The following is a 9,619-nucleotide window of genomic DNA, read 5'->3' as shown; positions in this document are numbered from 1 at the left end:
ACTACTTGACCGTGGTTTATAATTTTCTTAATTTTCTGTGTTCTAAAGTTTGGACTTTTAAATTCAATATTTGTAAACAACATTAGTCTATACTTTTATCTTGTGTGTGGCATTTAATCAACGAGTAGTATCAATGTTAACATGCATCATAAAATGAATGTAGAAGTTTACCTTCATTTCTCTGTAGTCTGAAATGATTTATGCAGAATACGACAGTCTTTTAAATATCTGGTAGAATTCTCTTGTGAAAACATCTGAGCTTGGTATTTTGATACAGGATAGTTGTTGTTTTTTAATAGCATTCTATATTTCATCCTTCAAATTGATTTGTTAAACTTTTTATCTTCAAGAGGTGGTCAATTTTGGTCTACTATATTGTCATAAGACATTATTCATTTTATTAGGTTTATAGTTTTTGCATGGCACTATGGAACTAAAATAACTGTTTTATGACCTTCTGGCTTCCTCTGTGTTAACAGCTACTTTTCTCTTATTATTTCTTACTCTTACATATTTTTGCCTTCTCCTTCCTACACACTTTAAAAATTAAATTTCCTAGTGGTTTGTCTATGTTCTGACTTTATTCGAAGAAACTGAATTTTTATTTTGATCTACTATTCTAGTTCTCTACTTCATTACTTCTTGCTTTTATCTTTATTATTTTTTTCTTTGTGGTTTCTTTTGTTCTTTTTCTAACTTAAATGGGAAATTTAAAAAATTAATTTAATTCAGTTTATTGTTTAATTTTATTGATATAGATTTTAGGACTATAAATTTTCATTGGATATATGGATTTTCCTTGGGAATATACCACAGATTCTAAACATGTAGCAATTCTGTAATTTATGTGATTCTCTTATACCCAAGCATTGCTAAATATAAGGTTTTAAGGTTTCTAGGTAGGAAATTATGGAGTTTGGGTCCAAACCCGCAATCATGGAGCAGAAAGGGGAAGATGTAAGAGATTACAATTTGACTGAGGAGCAGAAGGCGATCAAGGCCAAGTATCCTCCAGTCAGTCGGAAGTACGAGTATTTGGATCATACAGCCGATGTCCAGTTACATGCTTGGGGAGACACTCTGGAGGAAGCTTTTGAACAATGTGCAATGGCCATGTTTGGTTTACATACCAGATACTGGGACTGTGGAGCCCCTGCAAACAACAGAAGTAGAAACCCAAGGCGATGACTTACAGTCTCTTCTGTTTCACTTTTTGGATGAGTGGCTTTATAAATTCAGTGCTGATGAATTCTTCATACCCCGGGAAGTCAAAGTATTTAATATCGACCAAAGAAATTTCAAAATACGGTCAATTGGGTGGGGATAAGAATTCTCATTGTCCAATCACCCTCAGGGAACTGAAGTCAAAGCAATAACGTACTCAGCAATGCAGGTCTATAATGAAGAGAAGCCAGAAGTTTTTGTGATCATTGACATTTAAGATACCAAAAAAAAAAAAAAAAGAGATTCGTATGACGAAATGTTTTTTTCTCTTCCTTTTGATAAGATACCATGATATAAACATATGGAGTTTTGCAGAACAGAAATTTTTTTGACTTAAAGTGTAACTTTCAGAAATGAAAAATCAAGGTACAGCCTTGGTCTTTGTTACCCAAATAATCAAACTTTAAATAATTCTTTAAGTGGCAAGTATGGCTTCTCCTTCATTAATTCCCCTTTGTAGCAGCAGGTGCCTTACACCTTTCCAACGGAATGCAAGTCCTCCAGCCTGGTCCCAAGAATGATCATTGATGTAAGAGCAGCCCGACAGACACTGAAGCCCCTGTACTGTTACTGAAAGCACCTTGGAAAAAATGTAATTTGAGAAATCCTACAACCAGTATTTTGCTTTTCTTCCAATGTGGTTAACACATATATTTTCTATATGTACATTAAAAGAGGTTGTGTTTGGAAAAAAAATTATGCCAATTATCAAATTATTGCATCTCAAATCTAAAATCACTCTTCATTGCCTGCTTTGTGAAAATGGATTGAGCCCTTTAAATATTGTGCCTTTGCCAGTAAGCACTTGTTTAGCTTTAAGGGTAGAGGGCACTGGAGAGACACCACAGGAGGAATTCCCAGTTCCCCTTGGCTGCGGTAGCATGGGTCACCTTCGGGCCAGGTTCCGGTGACGTGCGCAGTCTGTGCATTGCCTAGCTCCTGTAGCAAGACAGCTTCTCTCATGCAGCTCCTTTAGGACACACAATTGCTTCAACACCAGGTTCCTGCAATGGCAGCAGCTTCCTCAAGATCGAGCTCCTGCAATACACAGAAGCCAACACCTAGCAAGCAACAACTTCCCCAGGCACTCCCTCTCAGGTATTCGGAGCAGAATGGCTCTGGTAAGACAATTTCTAGCACCCTATAGGATGGATTTCTAGCCAGTCCTGGGGAGTGGATTTCCAGCAATTTCACTGGTGTGACACAACAGTAACCATTCTGCATGCATGCATGCTAAGTCTCATCAGTTGTGTCCAACCCTTTGTGACCCCATGGACTATATAGCTTGCTAGGCTCCTTTGTCCATGGGGATTCTCCAGGTAAGAATATAGAAAATTTTTTTCCAAAAAATTGAAATGCTATTGATACCGGGTGACACAGTAGTAAAGAATCTGCCTGCCAGTGGGGGAGAAGCAGGTTCACCCCTGGGCCAGGAAGATCCCCTGCAGAAGGGAATGGCAACCCGCTCCAGGGTCCTTGCCTGGGAAATCACATGGACAGAGGAGCCTGATAGGCTACAGTCCATGGGGTTGCAAACAGCCAGACACAAGTGAGTAACAGCATGCATGAACACATTGATACTAAAACTAAAGAAAAAATGTTAAGAAAAATAAATATAGACAAATATCCTTCACAAACATAGATGAAAAAATTCCAAACATAATTTTAGCAAGGTGAATCTAATAGTATATAAAGAGGACAACCATCATGATTAAGTCAGATTTAGCCAAAGTTTAATATTTGAAAATTAAGCAGCATAATCCATCATAAAGTGTTAGTCACTCAGTCATGTCCAACTCTTTGCGATCCCATGGACTATTGCCCACCAGGCTCCTCTGTCCATGGAATTCTCCAGGCAAGAATACTGGAGTGGGTTGCCATTTCCTTCTCCAATAAACTAAAAATGAAAAGCCATGTAACTATCCCAAAGCATTTGGCAAACCATTTTTTATTAAAAATAAAAGCTGTAAACTATGAATGGAAGTGGTCAAACAGGAGATGGCAAGAGTGAACATTGACATTCTAGGAATCAGCGAACTAAGATGGACTAGAATGGGTGAATTTAACTCAGATGACCATTATATCTACTACTGTGGGCAGGAATCCCTTAGAAGAAATGGAGTAGCCATCATGGTCAACAAAAGAGTCCGAAATGCAGTACTCGGATGCAATCTCAAAAATGACAGAATGATTTCTGTTCATTTCCAAGGCAAGCCATTCAGTATCATGGTAATCCAAGTCTATGCCCCAACCAGTAACGCTGAAGAAGCTGAAGTTGAACAGTTCTATGAAGACCTACAAGAACTTCTAGAACTAATACCCAAAAAAGATGTCCTTTTCCTTATAGGGGACTGGAATGCAAAAGTAGGAAGTTAAGAAACACCTGGACAAACAGGCAAATTTGGCCTTGGAGTACAGAATGAAGCAGGGCAAAGGCTAACAGAGTTCTGCCAAGAGAACGCACTGGTCATAGCAAATACCCTCTTCCAACAACACAAGAGAAGACTCTACACATGGACATCACCAGATGGTCAACACCGAAATCAGATTGATTATATTCTTTGCAGCCAAATATGGAGAAGTTCTATACAGTCAGCAAAAACAAGACTGGGAGCAGACTGTGGCTCAGATCATGAACTCCTTATTGCCAAATTCAGACTTAAATTGAAGAAAGTGGGGGAAACCACTAGACCATTCAGGTATGACCTAAATCAAATCTCTCATGACTATACAGTGGAAGTGAGAAGTAGATTTAAGGGACTAGATCTGATAGACAGAGTGCCTGATGAACTATGGATGGAGATTTGTGACATTGTACAGGAGGCAGGAAGCAAGACCATCCCCAAGAAAAAGAAATGCAAAAAAGCAAAATGGCTGTCTGAGGATGCCTTACAAATAGCTGTGAAATGAAAAGAAAAGCAAAGGAGAAAAGGAAAGATATTCCCATTTGAATGCAGAGTTCCAAAGAATAGCAAGGAGAGATAAGAAAGTCTTTCTCAGCAATCAATGCAAAGAAATAGAAGAAAACAATAGAATGGGAAAGACTAGAGATCTCTTCAAGAAAATCAGAGATACCAAGGGAACATTTCATGCAAAGATGGGCTCCATAAAGGGCAGAAATGGTATCGACCTAACAGGAGCAGAAGATATTAAGAAGAGGTGGCAAGAATACACAGAAGAACTGTACAATAAAGATCTTCACGACCCAGATAATCACGAAGGTGTGATCACTCACACTCACCTAGAGCTGGACATCCTGGAATGTGAAGTCAGGTGGGCCTTAGGAAGCATCACTATGAACAAAGCTAGTGGAGGTGATGGAAGTCCAGTTGAGCTACTTCAAATCCTAAAAGATGATGCTGTGAAAGTGCTGCACTCAATATGCCAGCAAATTTGGAAAACTCAGCAGTGGCCACAGGACCGGAAAAGGTCAGTTTTCACTCCAATCCCAAAGAAAGGTAATGCCAAAGAATGCTCAAACTACCATACAATTTCACTCATCTCACACGCTAGTAAAGTAATGCTCAAAATTCTCCAAGCCAGGCTTCATCAATATGTGAACTGTGCACTTCCAGATGTTCAAGCTGGTTTTAGAAAAGGCAGAGGAAGCAGAGATCAAATTGCCAACATCCGCTGGATCATTGAAAAAGCAAGACAGTTCCAGAAAAACATCTATTTCTGCTTTATTGACTATGCCAAAGCCTTTGACTGTGTGGATCACAATAAACTGTGGAAAATTCTGAAAGAAATGGGAATACCAGACCACCTGACCTGCCTCTTGAGAAACCTGTATGCAGGTCAGGAAGCAACAGTTAGAACTGGACATGGAACAACAGACTGGTTCCAAATAGGAAAAGGAGTACGTCAAGGCTGTATATTGTCACCCTGCTTATTTAACTTATATGCAGAGTACATCATGAGAAACGCTGGGCTGGAGGAAGCACAAACTGGAATCAAGATTGCTGGGAGAAATATCAGTAACCTCAGATATGCAGATGACACCACCCTTATGGCAGAAAGTGAAGAAGAACCAAAGAGCCTCTTGATGAAAGTGAAAGAGGAGAGTGAAAAAGTTGGCTTAAAGCTCAACATTCAGAAAACTAAGATCATGGCATCTGGTCCCATCACTTCATGGCAAATAGATGGGGAAAGAGTGGAAACAGTGGCTGACTTTATTTTTCTGGGCTCCAAAATCACTGCGGATGGTGATTGCAGCCATGAAATTAAAAGACGTTTACTCCTTGGAAGGAAAGTTATGACCAACCTAAACAGCATATTAAAAAGCAGAGACATTACTTTGCCACCAAAGGTCCATCTAGTCAAGGCTATGGTTTTTCAGTTGTCATGTATGGATGTGAGAGTTGGACTATAAAGAAAGCTGAGTGCCAAAGATCTGATGCTTTTGAACTATGGTGTTGGAGAAGACCCTTGAGAGTCCCTTGGACTGCAAGGAGATCCAACCAGTCCATCCTAAAGGGGATCTGTCCTGGGTGTTCATTGGAAGGACTGATGTTGAAGCTGAAACTCCAATACTTTGGCCACCTGATGTGGAGAGCTGACTTATTGGAAAAGACCCTGATGCTGGGAAAGATTGAAGGCAGGAGAAGAGGGGGACGACAGAGGATGAGATGGTTGGATGACATCACTGACACAATGGACATGGGTCTGGGTGGACTCTGGGAGTTGGTAATGGACAGGGAGGCCTGGCATGCTGCAGTTCATGGTGTTGCAAAGATTCTGACATGACTGAGTGACTGAACTGAACTGAACTGAACTGATGAATGGAAAGGAACTTCTTCAATCTAAAAAGGGCATCTATTAAAAACCTACAGCTAATTCTTACAACTCAGCAACAAAAGGAAAAGCCAACTTAAAGAAACATAGAGCTAGGTGGCATTTTAGAGGTTTCTAGGGGCTTGGAGGAAGAGGAATGGAGAGTGGCTACTTAATGGTCACCAGGTTTCCTATTGCGAAGATTAAAAAGTTCTGAAACCAAATCATAGTAATGTTTCCAAAACATGAATGGTCTTAATGCCACTGAATTGAACACTTGAAAATGATAAATAGCATATTATGTATATTTTGTCAGACTATTTAAAAATAATCCTAGAGCTGGCATCATACTTAATGGTGAAGTGGAATGGAACAAGTAAGGATATTTGTACGTTGTCATGCCTACTAACCAATGAAATTAGACAAGGAACAAAAGCATATACCAATTGGAAAAGAAGAAGTAAAATTCTCTTTATCCACAGATAACCTGAGCATCTATTTAGTAGATCCAATGGAATCTCTAAAGAACTACTAGAAGTGACCAATGATTTAGCAAGATTGCACAATATCAACATCCAAAAATAAATTGTATATCCATATGCTAGCAACAAACATGCAGTAATTGGAGCTATAAAAACACTATTGTTATTGATAACATCAGAAAATGAAGTCTCTAGGGATATATCTGACAAAAGACACACAAGACTTGTGTATTTATGGAGTTCTCTGGCAGTCCGTGGTTAGGACCTGGTGCTTTCACTGTCGAGAGCCTGGGTTCAGTGCCCAGCGAGGGAACTAAGTTTCTACAAGTGGCGCGGTGCAGCCAAAAAAAGAAAAAAAGCCTGTGTACTTAAAATTACAGAGCATTATTGAGAGAAATTAAAGATTAAAAAAGATATAAACAAACAATATATATACTGTGTTCCTGCTTCAAAAGATTCTGTATTGTTCCTGTGTCAATTTTCCCAGTCTATTTATAGAGTCAATGTTAATTCAATCAAAATCACTACAGGGTATTGTTTGCTTTAAAAAAAATCATTGAAAAGATGATTCTAAAATTAGCATGGAACTGCAAAGAACAAAGAATAGTCAAAACTACTTTGAAAGGAAAAAACAAAGTTGAAGGATTAATACAATCTGATTTCAAGACTTATTACAGGATAGGCAGAATGTGATCTTGGCATCAATATCAAATAGATCAATCAAACAGGGTAGAGAGTCCAGAAATAGACTTACACATATATGGATAAATCTTTTTTAAAAAATTTTAAAAAAATTAAAAAAAATGAAGTACAGTTGATTTACAATGTTGTATTAGTTTCTGGTGTACGGCAAAGTGATTCAGTTACATGTATATACATATAAATTTATGTGTGTATATTCTTTTCCATTATGATTTATTATAGGATATTGAATATAGTTTCATGTGCTATACAGTAGGATCTTGTTGATTACCTATGCTATATATGATAGTTTGTATCTGCTAATCCCAAACTCCTAGTCTGTCCCTCCCCGTCTTTCCCCTTTGGTAACTGTAAGCTTGTTTTCTATGTCTGTCAGTCTGCTTGCATGTTATAAATAAATTAATTGGTATCATACTTTCGATTCCACATGTAAGTGATATCATATGATATCTTTCTGACTTATTTCACTTAGTATGATAATCTCTAGGTCCATTCATGTTGCTGCAAATGGCATAAAGTCTGAGTTGTATTCCACTGCGGGCTTCCCTGATGGCTCAGTGGTAAAGAAACTGCTTGCCAATGCAGGAGACAAGGGTTAATCCCTGAGTGGGGAAGATCCCCTGGAGAAGGAAATGGCAACCCACTCCAGTGTTCTTCCCTGCAAAATCCCATGCACAGAGGAGTCTGGCAAGCTACAAGTCCATGGGGTCACCAAAGAGTCAGTTGTGACTTAATGACTAAACAACAAGTATTCCACTGTGTGTATATATATATCTATATATCTTCTTTATCCATTCATCTGTCAATGGACATATAGGTTGCTTCCATGTCTTAACTATTAAGAACTGGACAGATTTTTTTTTTAAAGGTACAAAGGCAGTTCAGTGGAGAAAAGAGTCTTTCAACAAATGTTGCTAAATATTGATAGATGTATTTTTATATTCAAAACCAAATTCACAAAAAAACATACTTTGATCCATATCTCACATAATATGCAAAAATTAATTCAAAATGGATAATAGACCTAAATGTAAAACCCCAGACTATAAAGGGCCAACAAGAAAAAAAGGGAGAAAGTTTTTTTGACTTTGATTTAGGCATATTTTTTTTATATGACACCAAATAAATACATGATCTACAAAAGAACACATTGATAAACTGTACTTCACCAAAATTTTTAAATTGTTTTTTCAAAAGACATTCTTAAGAGAATAAAGAGAATTCCCTGGTGGTCCAGCGATTAAAACTCTGAACATTTACCACCAAGGGCCCAGGTTCAATCCTTGGTCAGGGAACTAAGATCCCAGAAGCTGTATGGAGCAGCCAGTTAAAAAAGAGAGATGGAGAGAGAGTAAAAATATAAAGCAAAGACTAATTTGCAAATTAAATATTTGATAAAAGAGTTGTATCCAGAAAATACAGAGAACTTTCAAAGCTCAAGAATAAGAAACTCAGCATACAAATGGGCAAAAGATTTGACCATACACTTTACAAAAGAAGATACACAAATGGTAAATAATAACAGGAGAAGATGTTCAATGTCATTAGTCATTAGGAAAGCAAAAACTAAAACTACAGAGAGATAGTCACTAAACACTTATTGGTGGTGCTTGTGGTTTAGTCTCTCAGTCATGTCCAACTTTTGTGATCCTATGGACTGTAGCCCATCAGACTCCTCTGTTCATGGGATTCTCCAGGCAAGAATACTGGAGTGGGTTGCCATTTCCTTCTCCAGGTGATCTTCCTGACCCAGGAATCGAACACAGGTCTCCTGTGTTGCAGGCAGATTCTTTACCAACTAAGCTATTAGACCTGACCCAAACCAAGTGTTGGTGATGACATAGAGGAACTGGAGTTTTCACATAATACTAATGGGAATCTAAATGATAAGGCCACTTTGGAAAATAGTTTGGTAGCTTCTTTAAAAAAACAAAACAAAACATAAAAACATGACTATATGTTCCATTCATTCTACTACTAGGCACTTAGCCAGTAAAAAGAAAAAGATGTGCCTATACATAGACTTTACAACTTCACTTGTAATCATGAAACGTTGGAAACATCCCAAAAGTTCAACAAGTGATTGGACAAACTGGCGTTTCCCTACCATGGGAAACTATTCAGTATTTAAAAGGAATAAACCCTAGTGCTTGCTTCAGCAGCACATATAATAAAATTGGAACGTCACAAAGAAGATTAGCATGGCCCCTGCACAAGGAGATGGCTTCCCAGGTGGCCCTAGTGGTAAAGAACCCGCCTGCCAATGCAGGAGACATAAGAGACTTGGGTTGGATCCCTGGGTTGGACTCTGCTTTTTATTTTTACTCTCTCTTCATCTCTCTTTTTAACTGGCTGCACCAGGCAGCTTCTGGGATCTTATTTCCCTGAAAAAGGATTGAACCTGGGCCCTTGGTGGTGAATGTGCAGAGTCCTAATCT

At 38.3% G+C, this 9,619-nt stretch overlaps 2 pseudogenes; both read left to right on the top strand.

Moving 5' to 3' along the window:
• Window positions 1–909: 909 nt before the first annotated feature.
• Window positions 910–1,896, top strand: LOC122454381 (annotated as a pseudogene).
• A 7,431-nt stretch (window positions 1,897–9,327) lies between these two features.
• Window positions 9,328–9,400, top strand: LOC122454645 (annotated as a pseudogene).
• The last annotated feature ends 219 nt before the right edge of the window (window positions 9,401–9,619 follow it).

Source organism: Cervus canadensis, chromosome 16, assembly GCF_019320065.1.
Source record: "Cervus canadensis isolate Bull #8, Minnesota chromosome 16, ASM1932006v1, whole genome shotgun sequence".
Lineage (NCBI taxonomy): Eukaryota > Metazoa > Chordata > Mammalia > Artiodactyla > Cervidae > Cervus > Cervus canadensis.
This window is presented reverse-complemented; position numbering and strand designations above follow the sequence as displayed.